General features: G+C 50.4%; 1 protein-coding gene across 5 annotated transcripts in view; it reads left to right on the top strand.

Moving 5' to 3' along the window:
* The window catches only part of TTC13 (tetratricopeptide repeat domain 13), a 1,871,796-nt gene that overhangs the window by 1,453,769 nt on the left and 402,540 nt on the right, over positions 1-15,487 (top strand). The gene's annotated exons all lie outside the window — the stretch shown is intronic.

Genomic DNA, 15,487 nt, shown 5'->3' with positions numbered 1-15,487 from the left:
TCAGGCCTAGTAAAAGATGCATCTGGCGGGCTACCTAAAATGGAGTCTTTGCACTTTAATACGACTTGGTTACATGCTTTCTTTGTTAGTAATTAGTAGGTGATTAACACAGATTACAGTTGGGGAGGCGTCTCCCCCCCCTTAGCACAAGTGAGATCCGTGCTTGCGGGAGTGGTGAGGGGGTGGGAGGGGCCACCTCTCTCCCAACACAATCAACGGTAGGAACCGGAGGATGCCACAACCCTACAGACCAGTTGCAGTGGCCCCGACCACAGAGATTGATGGTAGAGGCCCACCATGCAGGTAAGCCACCACTGGACCCATCGGGTAGTAGGTACTAGTCTAAGCCATTGCTTGCCTTTTCTGAGTCCCTCCTCTCCCCTTGGCACCTCACAGTGAGCAATGGCATTGCCAGTGTGCCTCGGGTTTTGCCTTTGGCTCTGCCCTGAGCTCCCCAATTCACCCACATCCATGCCAACCCCCTCCAGAGGTCTGTCTTGGACATCGCTTGCTGCCATGGCTAGGGACCATGGTGCCTGGGTCATAACCTTTTGTTCTAGCTGGCCTCTTGTAGCAGCCACTGGGCTCAGCTTTCCCTGCTCTCGGGCTTGGATCAATGGCTATTTTCCTCGCATTGCTGGTCTCATTCCTGCCAGTACACACAGATCTGCTGATATATAGCCTGGTTTGCAGGCCTTAATACCAGTCCGACATCTAGATTGTGGCTTCAGACAGGGCTGGTGGCCCAAATGCAATCATTGACCTGTAGACAGATGTTGCAGCTGAAAATCATTTTGGGGGGGTTTTGAAGGACATATTGTATCTCTGTGAGGAACCCCGTCACCCTCTACAGGGTTGGCTTATCTCCAGGTGGGCTGCAACTTTTGTCCTTTCCTGTGGAACCCCCTGCAGAAACAGCCTTTTTTCCCTTTTTGGGGACATATTGTAACCCCTTGTACTATTGGGTCCCGTCCCCTTTCCTCCATACTGCATGGGCGTCCCTTCCAAGGGATGGGAGACTGAATTTTTTTCACCAGAAAAAACCTTCTTCCCCTTTAAATTTAGTGGCGCAGGGGTGCGGCCCTGGGAGCGTGCTTTGCCCTGACTCCGCCCTCCGCCGCCACACTGTAGTCGCCTTTTCAGCGTCGATGGGAATGGGCTGAATTCACCAGCACTCCTGGGTTTGGCTTCGTCCATGTTATTCCACACACGGATACTTCTTCTTTGTCTTTTTTTGTCTTTCTTATTATTTAGGTACTCAGTCCTCAGGCGTCACGCTCCTCTACGGGGCCTGTCGACTTCCACTGGGTTCAGGCAGGTGTCCATCCTGCAACTGACTCTTCCAACTTCAGACCCCAATGCCCGCTGCCTACGTTGCCTTGGCCCAGACCACGGTTGGCAAGCTTGTACAGCGTGTTGCGCGCTGTCTTCGAAATCGCTGAAGAACAAACTAGCCAGGTGGAGGGAGCTCTTCCAGAAGTCCCCTCCACAGGACTTCAAGAACTTCGTGAAACACAGAGCCAGGCCCAAGGTAGGGCCGCTATTGTCCATCGCACCCTGCAAAGGAGACTCCTTCCCAAGGACTCTCCCGCGCGGGAGGGACCGTTCATGTCCTTGTACCAGCACGTGCACCGAGGCTGCTGCACCTACCAGCCTTGGGGCCAAGGGATCCTTGGATCCTCCCGGTAGCAGTGTTGAGGGACCGGAAGGTTCTTGTACCGGTTTGTCATCCGAGGGTCTCTGTCCTTGTACCGGCAATATGGCCGAGGGGCTACGCCCTAGTACCGGCAATGCGTCTGAGGGGGTGCCTAAACGCAGCTCTACCGACCCCCGGGTCGAGGGTGTCACACCTACCGGGTCTAGGCCCGAGGAGCAGGGTAGGTCTTGTGATCCACACGCAATAGTCTAGGAGGAGGCTGGGTCCAGTGAGCCGAGCAACACGTGGCTGGCAGCTTGACAAGATGGCTGCCGGGCCAGACAGAGGCACCCATCTAACGCCATTCCAGGAGTTCGGCGAAGAACTGTCAAGGTGGGACTGGCCTCAGCCAGATGCATGGCCTGCAGCCTATCCTTCTTATACACAGGGCAGTTTCTCACTGCGTCCATACGGGTAGGGTATGCAGCTGCCCCAGCAGCTCCCGACTACCCCATCAGTACCCCCTACCACCTCTCCGGCCAGTGAAGAGGGGTTCTTTGAAGAGGTTCCTCGGGCTCATGAAGTCACCTCAGATGGGGGTTATCCTCAAGGATACCATCAGGGAGGTCCTCCCTATGATGTTACCCGCACCACACGCTCCTCCGCTGGCCCTCCCAGCCCCGGCGTAGCCGCTGCCTCTGGCTCGCAAGCCAATTCCTCAGGCGGTCCCGTACCAGCCTCCGGCCGTGGTCTCCGTACCGCAGCCTCCGGCTCTAGCTACTCCTCCACCTCCACAGGATCCTCCTGATCCTCAGTATATGAATGAGGAGGAGGATCCGGACACGCCATCCTCAGGCCAGGGCCTTCCACGAACGTCTTGCAAGGCTGGCGGAGTACATGGGCCTACCCCAACCCGAGGTTGAACAGCCATCCTCATGCAAAGCCCCTCTGCCAAAACAGGGATTCCACTGCAAACCGATGTAGTCTCCCTGGCCAAGAAGGGTTAGCTCAAGCCCCACTCGGTCCAGCTGGTCAGTCGATGCCTGGATGCCAAGTACAAGCAGATAGAGGGGGATACACTCTTGCTATCGGTCCATCCTCAGCCACGCTCCTCTGTGATCGCTGCAGCATCACTATACTCCAAGCCTCAGTCGTCATCAACCTCCACAGCAGCCACGCTACTAGGCAAGGAGGAGAAGATCTTGGAGGCGTACGGGAAGCAGCAGTATTCCAACACCACCTTGCATCTTCGTCAGGCCAACAACGATGCCATGCTGGGTGCTGCTAACCAAAGGTTAGGGCGGAAAATTGCAGACTTCCTCCCAGAACTCCCTACGCAGAGCCAATCACGTTTTAAGGCGGGACTGACTGAGGCCAAGCTGGTGGCGCAGGACCTCATGGAATCCACTGTGGCCCATATCGACACCTCTGTATTGCCACAGACATGAGCAGGACAGCCTGGCTCCGTGCAACGAAATTCAACCCGGACGTCCAGGAACGCATATCAGATTTACCGTTTGAGTGGGAAGGGCCCTCTTCCACTCCACCACAGACAAAGAGCTGGACAAGAAGCAAAACCACTCACAAACTTCCAAGTCTTTATCCATCTTGACAAAGACCATGCCCAAGTCGTATACTCGGTCACAGCAGTGCTCCGACAGGGGGCGTATGTATGGAGGCTTCCGTGGCTTCCAGCAACGGAGATGCAGGCAGCCAGACCGCTCGCTGTCTCAGAACCGGTGCAAGCAACAAATAGGTGGGGGGGGGGCGGTAAGGGCTTTTTCCAGTCCCCCTCTGCGACAGCCTCTAATTGGAAAGAAGGCATGACATGCCCCTTCGGGTCCACGTGTCTCCAGTGGAGGGCAGGCTTGCTCTCCATGCACATTTCTGGCGCCAGAATTTCGCGGACCCCTGGATCCTTGCCATTCAGAAGAACCAGGGCCTGAAAGTTCTGCTGGACCTTTCCACCATCAACCTCTCATTACCTCTACAAAAATTGTAGATGGTTACGCCAGCTTTTATAGCGGAGATATTGTGTAAGGAAGACTGGATGCGCTCCCTGGATCTGAAGGGCGCGTACCTCCATGTCCCGATTTGGCAGCCCCATCGTTCTTTCCTACGGTTCAGGATCATGGGCCACCATTTCCAATACAAGGTCCTCCCTTTTGGCTTCAACTCGGCCCCCAGGGTCTTTACCAGGCTCATGAATGCGGTGGCTGCCCTCCTCAGAGTGCAGGGCCTCGACATTACCCACTTGACATGCGCCTTCATCAACGCTCGCTCCCTTTCTGCCCACGCACTCGATATTCAGGATCTGATCACGAAATACAACCTTGACAAACTTGCCATCACTGGGAGCTGACTTGATGAAGCCTCTGGCCCTGCCCTAGCCTTACCCACTGGATATACTATCCTACGGAACGACAAACCCACCTCTAGGGGAGGCGGAGTTGCCATGATTGTGAGACTTCATCCCCCTTAGACAATTTCACACCTCCTTTGATGGGAATATGGACCTTCTTTCTCTCAAATTCTCAACTTCCCCTGCATGCACTATCACTATTTACCTTATCTACAGCCCTCATGGCCCCTCGCCAAATTTTGAGCAAAATGTACTCCATATCCTCCAGAATAACCCCAAACCATCATCCAAAATAATCTTACTAAGTGACCTTCACTTGGGCCTCCGTGACCCGAATGACCCACCTTCCACATCATTATCCTGACGCTCTTCATACACTTGGCTTCACCCAATGCATCACCAACCCCACACACAAAAAAGGCCACATATTGGACTGCATCACAGACCTTAACTGCCAAATCGGCACTAGCGCCAACACACCCTGTCCGTGATCGGACCATCATATTATCCACTTCTCCATCACACAGCCAAATTAGCCCAAAGCTCGTCCCAACTCACTCCCTCCTGTTGTCTCAAGGAGCTCTCGGAAGCTCACCAGCGACAACATCCTACCCATGATCAACACTCCCTCCTTCAGACTCCTTCCATTTCAAACCCCAACACTAGTCAATACCTACACTGCAATCCTCTCTAAGGCAGTGAACACCTTAGCCCCCCTAAAACCACACAAAGCTAAGATGGTCAGACATTCCAACTCATGGTTCACCCCTGACCTACTAGAGCTACGCACCCTGAAAAGACAAGCTCAGTTAACCTGGCTAAAAGATCCCACCATCATTGCTAAACAGGACTTCACCAATGCCTCTAACGGTGGTCTGGAGGGTTGCCCAGAGCATTGCCAGTGGTTAAGATTAATTCTAAACCTTCCAGCCATCACCTCTTTGTTTTTGCTATGTCACCCCGAGTGGGACGGGTATGCCCAGACGTGGGTCCCGTGCCTGCTGGGCCTAGAGACCCAAGCTACTCCTCACTGATAAGCCCCAACAAGGGCGAAACATGTTTGGGGATGCTTGTGGTCTCGTGCAGAAGGAATGTGGCCTAGCAGTTCGGGCTGGACTGCCGCTTTTGGGGTGGGGCCAAGCCTGATTTGCATATGGTCTTTCCCTTCTGTAATGGCTTGGCAGGCGAAGAACGGTGGTCTGGAGGGTTGCCCAGAGCATTGCCAGTGGTTAAGATTAATTCTAAACCTTCCAGCCATCACCTCTTTGTTTTTGCTATGTCACCCCGAGTGGCTGGGTATGCCCAGACGTGGGTCCCGTGCCTGCTGGGCCTAGAGACCCAAGCTACTCCTCACTGATGAGCCCCAACAAGGGCGAAACATGTTTGGGGATGCTTGTGGTCTCGTGCAGAAGGGATGTGGCCTAGCAGTTCGGGCTGGACTGCCCCTTTTAGGGTGGGGCCAAGCCTGATTTGCATATGGTCTTTCCCTTCTGTAATGGCTTGGCAGGCGAAGAACGGTGGTCTGGAGGGTTGCCCAGAGCATTGCCAGTGGTTAAGATTAATTCTAAACCTTCCAGCCATCACCTTTGTTTTTTCTAAGATGTATAAATCAGCCATAATCACAGCTAAGTCCAACTACTTCAACACTAGAATCAGCAACGCTAAGTCATATGCAAAAGAAATATTCACCATCTATGGAGAACTCGAATCCCCTGCTGCTCCACCTACAACCATCATTAAAGACAAGACTTGGTGCTCGAGCATCCAAGAGTCCTAGGCAAATTTGACACCTTGAATAGGAAAATCCTCTCACAACAAGCAACCTTCAACATAGTACCCATGACCTCCAACAACAACTGCACACAACCTTCCTTTACCTCCCTTAACCCCCAATTCTTCTTCAGGGACCTCTCCGAAACTGATATCACCAAACTGATTAACAGTCTGAATCCCTCAAAATGCAAAGGTGACAGTGCCCTGTGGGCCTCATCAACGACTGTGCCGGCATACTTACCCCCATCATCACAGCCATCATAAATACCTCTTTCGCGCAAAGCACTGTCCCAGCCAGCCTCAAAGAAGCTTGGGTATTGGCCACCAGGGGGCGCACGGATGAATCTTACCTCCGTGTGAGCTCCGTGGCCGTAGGTCCTTAAGGTGAATTGAGCCCCACCTTGGGATCCCCCCACACTCAAAATTGGTGAACAGCTGTTGGAAGACCCCCCCACCCTCCTCACGCTGGCAAAAAACCTGACCAAAAACGGAGTCTGGAAGGCTAAGAAACACCCCTTTCCAGAGGAGCCCACGTGTAGCGGCCCTAGGCGCTCCGGAATCCTGTGAGACCTGTGCAGCAGTTAGTGTCAAGCTCCGGACCTGCGGAACTGGTGGCGCATGCTCTGCCTCTCCCCCCCCTGTGACATCAGCCTCCTACTCCTGTGGGGCTCCCGGAGATGCCGACACCACAGCCAGCACCGTTCCGCCCGTGTCCGCGTTGAGGGAGGTGCCGGCTGGGGCACGGGACAAGCCTGCCCAAGAAGAAAAGGTAGGCGGCCGTCCCCCCCCCCCCACCCCCCACAGGGTTGCGCGAGCACCCTGCGGCATCACTGAACCCCCCCTCCGCCCCAACGACTGCTGAAAAGCACAGCCGCACGCCGGCGCCTGAACCACCCCTCCCCCACCCCCCGCCGGGGGACCGCGTGATACGCGGGAGGCCCTGCCGGCACAGCGCAGGAGGCCCGCGCTTGAAGGAGAGCACGCGAAGAATGAGGAGATGCGCACACGCCCAGAGGACCCATTAGCCCTCCAAGTGTCCCCAAAATGCGCTGAAACAGCGTAATTGCCCTGAAAATTGCCTAAAGAGGCAGAAGAAAAGAAAGGAAATGGGAGAGGGAAGGAGGACAGAAAGAAGGGAAGAGAGGAAGAAAGAAACAAAGACACCAGAAGGCATAAGCCTCAACCTCTGGGGCCCCAAATACTCACAATTGAGCAAATGCCCCACCTACAAGATATTGTGCATCAAGGCCAACAGTGAGAATATGAGTCTCAGTACCGCACTCCCATAATTTCAGGCACACCACAGAGCACCCAGGGATGCCACCAAGATCCGTTATCCTCACTGAATCATTACCTCCATTAGCCAGCAGCTGCGGAAACTGAACAAAACACCACACAGCGGACTACCACCTTCCCTTCCCCTGGTCTGATATCGATGTAAAACACAGTGCCAAAGCCTCTTTACTAGGGGGTCTCAAGTAAACATTCCTCCAACACTCAGGCGGAAAGAGGTGTAACCCAAAAGTCTACAAACCGGCACAACGCAAAGCCAGCCCGAGCCCCCCACAGACACCCGGGAGCATCAAAGCCCGCCCTAACCCAACAGACCAGCACTTCACATTGCCGGTGGTGCCCTGGGCAGACGAAACCTCACGATAACCCACAAGTACCACAAACCCGGGAAACAGTGGATTGTAAACAAACTGTGAACAGAACTCAAACCCTGTGGGCCTCCTCCCTCCCACAAGAAGCATCTCCAGGTGAACCCGTTGGAGGACAAGCCCCCCCGGTACTACAGACCGCCTACTGAATCTTTACCGGCCCCAGGCTGAATTGCACAATGACTTGACCAGCTGGCTTTGCCCTGCTTCTACCAATTTACGCAGCTCCTAAGAGGGTAAGGCCCCCGACTCGGGGGCTTGTGCCTCCTCTAAATCACAAACCATTCTATGAGCGTTGAAAGCAGGCTAGCAAGATACGCCTACGCCCAACCCTCCCCGGCTCCCAAACACACAGCCACCATGTCAACGGAAACAGTGGCAGCGGGGGCAGCCGCTACTAAGGGAGACATTGCTGCATTGTTAAGCGAGATAAAAAACATGGGAGCCAATCTTGGTGGTAAAATCGATAGAATCACCCAGAGAATGGACAAAATTGAAGAGAGACTGGAGGGTGTCGAGAACAACCAGGCCTCGATAGACACCCTCGAAACCCAAATGGACATAAGGATACGAAACCTTGAAAAAAGGGAGGAGGAGATACGCCTGAAAATGGATGATTTAGAAAATAGAGAAAGAAGGAATAACCTATTTTTTTGGGAATTCCGGAACACAAGGCTGAAACCGAAGAGGACCTCAAGTGTATGATACATGACGTCATTAAAATCCTGACAGCAGATGAAGAAATAGACAAGCCCAAAACTGAACGAATACACAGAGCAGGTGGACCCCCTGGCGGCTCACGCTCGGTTCTTGCCAAATTCCACCGATATCAAGACAGAACTAGGATCCTTGAGAAAGCCAGATCGGGAGGCCCACTCACAATGGGAGGTGCCCAAATGACTATATTTCAGGACCTATCCTCACTCAGGCTGGCGCTTCGACGCCTCTGCAGCCCCCTGACAAAATGGCTCAAAGAACAGGGCACGCGATATAGGTGGGGATACCCCTTCTCACTCACCTTTGAGCACGGAAGCAGGAAAATAACCCTTTGATCCGAGGACGAGATCAAAGAATGCATTGCAAACATTCTCGGAACAGGCCCAAGGGATGGCGAAGGAGGTGAAACCGAGCGGGCTGGAATGCAATGGGAGCTCCAGGGCCCTAGGAGAAAAAGGGTGAAAGGATCGAGAAAATATAGGCGCCCTAACAACACGCCCAAAGGCGGAAATTGAAGACTACTTTCACGAATCTTATGAACCAACGCATAGAAATCCTCGGCTGAAATACTGGAAACAGACCCCCACTGAGACTGAGAGCCAGGAATGTAGTTAACATGGGGGCACAGGGCCGCAGAGCTCCCCCCTGAAGTAAGGGGGGGTAACGTACTTCCGAAAAAAGGGCCGGAGAATGCACGTAATGTTACACCTTTGTATGTTTTTTATTGTTACTTTTGAAACGTATGATGTTGGTGGAGGGGAGGGACGGAAGGGGGCTCAATCTTATATTGTGATGGTATACTTGATTGGGACCGTGAGGCAACGGTCCCCACTGGTGGTCTGACATTGGACTGAACACTTTCATGAATTCCAAATCGGACGCCGTCACAGTCTGCAAATACTGCATCTTCAACTCCTGGGTTCACTTGAACTCAATCAACTCAGGAAGGGAGGGGGAGGGCAGGGGGGTAGAAACTTGGAAAAGATAGTAGCACCACCTGAACTTAGTCAAAATACCAAAGATAATGTGGAACTGGGAGAGAGAGTAATTGTCTGGCCGCTAAACGTGAGCAACTTCCCAAAAATAATCAACTATGGCAGCATCCGATGAGCTCAAAGATATGGACTCCCTCAGAGTGGGGACCATCAATGTGAAGGGCTTAAATTCACCAACCAAGAGGTCACTGGTGCTTAGGGAGTTTCGCAGATCCGATATTGACATCCTTCTCCTGCAGGAGAAAAAGTTTGCCAAGGGAGAAAAGCGAAGCGTTCTGGGGAGGGTGGGGGGGGGGCTGTAGTTTTGGAATTCAGGCCCACTCAGGAAGGGCGGTGTTGGAATCTTACTCAAGAAGGGAATTAAATTTGAAGTGGATAAGACATGGTCCGATGTGGGAGGTCGTGAACTCCTGATATCGGGAAGAATTGCGAAACTACAAGTAACAATTGCCACGGTATACTCGCCCAACACGGGACAGACCGCATTCCTTGAGAAAATGATCCCTAAAATAATGTTAGAAGCCTCAGGACATATCCTGGGAGGTGACTTCAACCAATGGGCTGACCCATCCAGGGACTGGAAACCAGGCAAACCTGAAACGAGAAACCAATATAGGGGAGATTGCACCGATCTGTCCGAAATGATGGAACTGTATGAAATGAAAGATGTGTGGAGAGTCTTGCACCCCAGCGAAAGTGGATACACCTTCTATTCGAACCCCCACAACACATTCACAGGCATAGACTATACATATCTCACAACCGACCTCACAAGCAGCACTCACTACTCTGATATCATCCCGATAACATGGTCGGATCATGACATGGTTCTAGTAGATATGAACTGGGCAGGCTTACCCGTTGCAGGAGGGACTTGGAGGTGCAACGAGACCCTCTGGAAAGTTGCGATTTTTCGAACTGAACTGGAGATCGCAATTGATGAATACTTTAAAACGAACAACAATGGGGAGGTTTCCAAACAAATGGTCTTGGAGGCGGGGAAGGCAACATGGAGAGGCATTTTAAAACGAGAGGGATCCTCTAAGAAAAGGGAGTGAAAGATCATAGAAAATAGACTACGGACTGAAATACGCCAACTAGAGGGAGAGGTAAGAAAATACTCTGATGTAGACCCTGGTAAAATGAAGGCAGCCCAAAGAAAAAGGGATGAACTGCGGTTGTTGGAATACAACCAAGTAGTACATAAATTGCGGTTTCTCAAACAGAAATTTTACGAAAAGGGCGACAAGGCCGATGCACTATTAGCCGCTAGACTCAGGGAGCAAAGAGCCGAACGCAAGGTAAAGGAAATAATAGGACTCCTTCCCCCCGGCTCACCCCTCCCGCACTATCCCAGAGTACTTTGCCAATTTCTATCAGACCTTACATACCTCCGAACTGGCCAGCGGCCAATTAGACACAAACTCCTACCTATTGTCAATCACCATGCCCACAATAACGCATGCAGAGGCCGAGCTCCTCGACTCCCCAATCACTGAACAAGAAATCCAGGATGCAATTAAAATGTTAACGCTGGGCAAATCCCCAGGGGAAGACGGTTACACTGCTGGCTTCTATGAAACCTTTAATAAGCAACTAACACCTTATTTAACAGTACTATTCAATGAGATAATAGACAAGGGGGTGGCATCAGATTCTTTCAAAAGAGCACTGATAACAGTGATCCCCAAAGATGAGAGGGACCCCAAACACTGTGGATCTTACCGCCCCATTTCCCTCCTTAACCTCAATGCCAAAATCTATGCCAGAGTAATGGCTGCAAGATTGGAAACACTAATGCCCCACTTGCTTCACCCTGACCAGGTCGGGTTCATTCTGGGGAGACAGGGAGCCGATACCATGCGCAAAACATTACACCTCATCCACGCAGATCACAACCTCCCTGGCGACCCTGCCCTTTTATCAATCGATGCAGAGAAAGCCTTTGAGAGGGTAGAGTGGGAATTCCTGGGAGCAGTCCTACAGAAGGTTGGAATAGGCCAGAGAATTTGAGATGGAATACGAGCGATATACACATCCCCCAAGGCGTCAATATTCGTAAACGGAGAATACTCCAGATGGTTCAAACTGAAACGAGGGACTAGGCAGGGATGCCCCCTCTCTGCGATTCTATTTGCACTCTCCTTAGAACCCTTAACACAAAAAATGAGAGCTGACCCTGAAATAGAGGGAATGCGACTAGGGTCAATGGAATATAAAGTAGCACTCTACGCAGACAACATCCTCTTACACATTACTAATCCTTTAGAATCCGTCCCCTACACCCTTGACTTAATAGACTAATATGGCCAATTCTCTGGATTCAATGTCAATAGGACCAAGTCCATACTGTTCCCCCTCCAGGGATCTCCTGAAGAGAATGACGCCAAGTTCCCCCCTCTAGGCCTTAAACTGGAACACACTGCATTACAATACCTGGGCATACAGATCACCAAAACCCTCAATGACTTATACGAAGCCAATTCCCCCCCCCCTTCTCCGGCGATTCGCATCCGATCTAAAAAAATTGAATAAACTCACAATCTCCTGGCTAGGGTGAATTAATGCTGTCAAAATGGTATGTTTCCCCCGATTCCTGTACCCATTCCAAATGCTACCGGTTGAGATACCGAAAGGGTTCTTTATGGAAGCCAAAAAGATTGACACGTTTCATATGGCAAGCGAAGAAGGTGAGAATCCCATACACTACATTAATACTTCCCAAGGAAAAGGGAGGAGTGGGGCTCCCTAACCTAAGAACTTACTACAAAGCCGCCCAGTTGCGTATCCTAATCCCACACCCCAGGGATCGTAAGAACTTCCAATGGGTGCACATGGACAACCACTACCTGTCCCCCGCTACGGTATCAGAATGGCTATGGACCCCACACAAAAGGGTACAAAGGAAAATCAAAGGCTACCCCATATTGAGCACCATATTGAGTATATGGCGTACAGGCAAGGAAAAGCGCAAAACCACTACCTGGCCGTCCCCGCTCAGCCACTTATGGTCACCGGGTATAAACAATCACATCCCCAATGTGGGGAGCTTCCAATCGTGGTATGAGGCAGGCCTAGAAAGGGTGGGCAGTTGCAACGAAAGGATTCGTACATCACTCTTCCAGATCTGCCAGAGGCATTGGGTATAGGCACTCTATCCACATTCCAGTATATCCAACTAAAAGGTGTGCTAACGAAGTCCGAATGGAGAGACAAACTCAAGAGACCTTACCCCATTCGAAAGACTCTTAGAATCTAAATCTGAAATGAAAGGCCTCATATCTGCAATATACCAAGAGTTAATAGCGGCAGGAGACGGATCCACGGACCCCCTGAGAGCTAGATGGGAAAAAGACATTGGAGAAGAGATGGATCCTGACCCATGGGGAAATAATGTGTACAGCTGCATCCAAAACCTCCATATCCAGTCAATACAAACTCCATGCCATCAAACTCTTACACAGGTGGCAATACGACCCCCTCAGACTTTCCAAAATGACTCAAACATTGAGCCCAAGATGCTGGAGAAAATGTGGAGAAATAGCTAACTATTGGCATATGTGGTGGGGTTGCCCACGCATCAAAGTGTTCTGGGATGAGGTCCTTGGGTGGATCAAAGAAATAGATGGGATTCAAAGGGATGTCGATCCATATTTAATACTATTCAGCCTAGAAAGAGACGAAGATGACTGGATCAGAGTGAAAGGTCTAACTCCCCACTATTGCTGGCCGCTCGGGCCTTATTAGTGATTAAATGGAAATCTACAACAATCCCGGGAAAGAATGAATGGATCAACTTGGCCTCAAACATTTACTTGATGGAAACTATTACGGCATCCCTACATGATAAAGCCGCCCAATGTGAAGCTCTATGGATGGACTTCAAAAATAAATATCTCACAATAACCTCTGATTCCCAACCGAGGGAGTCCACAGGGTTCTAATGCAAGACGCGTAACCCAAGAAATCACCATGGAAGGAAACTCATATTAACTGATGACAGTGCGACCAGACAATGGGACTATGGTTACTGTGCCTTCATAGCTACCACACCACAATGACGTTCACATGTGTGCTGATCCAAGGAGCGGAGAGGGGTGCGGGTGGGTAAAGGTTATTAGTCTATACAATACACCCAGAAACATGGAATCAATGTTTAGTTAAGAAAGTGAAATGATATTAGATGTTCTGTTTTTGTTACGCTACCACGTGCTAGCAAAGGTGTATTATGTCATATGAAAATGTTTATTTTTCTGTTCAAAAACACATAAAACCAAATTTGAAAAAAAGAAGCTTGGGTACTCCCTCTCCAGAATAAAACATTTCTTGACCCAGTTATCCCCACAAACTATAGGCCAATCACCACTGTCCCTTCTTCCTAAAAATTCTGGTACGAGCTTACAAGTTCAGCAGTTCCTGGAGGACAATTGCATCCTAGGGATTCCACCCAGAGAATCTGCCCTGCTTGATCTAAAAAATAATTTGGATGAAATTAGGGATGAAGGCAAGTCAGCACTACTCCTCGACTTATCAGTAGCTTTCGACCTGGTAAATCACCAGATCCCCTGCCACCATCTCACCACTCGTGCTCACTTCGCACACTCTCCCACTGCTGTGATTGCATCCTTCCTCAATGGAAGAGTGATGAGAGTATTCTCAGACTGCCAACGCCTCTCTTTTTGTTTTTCTCTGTGTGCCACAAGGATCCTGCATTGCCCCCCCCACTTTACGATATCTTCACCAGGCCCCTCTTCCATATTTTAGATTCGCTCGGCATAGCCTCCTACACGAACTATGCCGACGACCCACCTATCTTGGCCCCCGTCTCAGGCACTAACACCCTTAACAAAATCTACTCCACAATTCAGACCTGGATGGCAGCCAATCATCTCCGTTTTAACAGCAACAAGACAGAAATCTTGATTGTTGGGCCGCCAAGCGCCCTAAACACACAATACGCTGCCTTCACAATCGACAATTGCTCGATCCCTGTCTCTAACACCGTAAAGACCGTAGGGGTCTATTTAGACGCTTCACTTACCATGACCAGGCAAGTTGGTGCCATTGCCTCATCGGCAGCCTATGCGACCAAGGTACTTAATGCAGCCGGACCATTTTGCTACAAAAATAACTGCATAAGCATTGCACGTGCATTCATTGGCTCAAAGATTGATTACTGCAACGTCCGATTCAACGGCACCTCTTCCAGAAAAATACTCAAAATGCAAGTTATCCAAAATAACACCCTGTGAGCAGCCCTGAACATCCCAAAAAGAGAGCACAACTCAAGAGCCAGAAGAGATGCACACTGGCTCCCCATCCAGGAGTGGATCATTTTCAAGACACTATCCATCACCCACAAGTGCCTTTTCAACACAGCACCACCTTACCTATCCAATAGAATTGCCAAAGTCCATTCTTCCAGATACAATAGGACCCCATACACATACTAATTGTTCCCATAGTGAAAAGTTGCAAAGCCAGAGGATCCAGCTTCCCATACCTTGCTGCCAAGCTCTGGAACAACCTCCCCTACCCCTTCCTCCCTGAGGGCAGAAAAATCGTACTGAATATTCCGTAAGGCATTAAAAACTCAGCTCTTTACATAAAACTTAAAGGTAACTGTCTGTCCCACTGCACATCTGCCTTCTTGGGATAACTACCGCCTGAAATTTGCCAGCTCTACCTGTGTTTGACTGTGCGTTACCAACTGCTAGTTCTTACACCTATTTATGACTGTTTTTTTCTGTAATAACCGCTATTTGGTCACCCTTTGTCATGTTGTACTTGTATGCAACCTTGCCTGTAACCTACTAGCTTGACTAGTACTTTGTACCTGCAAAGGCACCTCAATGCCTTGGGGTTGCATGTGCGCTCTACAAATGAAATAAATAAAAGATACATGCATGAAAAAATCTCAGGCGGAATTTCTACTGTATGTGGATGTAGTTGAGGGAACAAGAAAATTACTAAAAGCAGAATGCAGAGGGTGTTTTACCTTGGTTCGAGGTCATAGTAAAATGAAGGGCAAGATCTAGAGCTGGGTGGTGGAGCGAAGACAAGAGTACAGAGGCCTGTCTCCTTTAGCTTATGTGAGCGTCAAGTGAGCTCAGTGATGGAATGTGGAAGGAGAGAGGATAGCGGGGCCCCACATCCTGGGAAAGGAATAATGAGAAGGTTAAAATGGGGACAGGATATTTGAGTGCAAGAGGAAAAGGCATGAAAATAGGTACAGTAGACTTGAATGAAATTGAGAAGGTGCCTGGGGAGTTTGAAGGAGGGTGTGGGGGGGCGGTAGGAATTGTGGGATAAGGTGGGGATAGGATAAGAACATGAGTAAAAC

Source organism: Ambystoma mexicanum, chromosome 4p (assembly GCF_040938575.1).
Source record: "Ambystoma mexicanum isolate Mex_15411 chromosome 4p, UKY_AmexF1_1, whole genome shotgun sequence".
In the NCBI taxonomy this organism is placed as follows: Eukaryota; Metazoa; Chordata; class Amphibia; order Caudata; family Ambystomatidae; genus Ambystoma; species Ambystoma mexicanum.
Note: the sequence above shows the minus strand (reverse complement) of the source record. Positions and strands in the feature narration are given on the sequence as shown.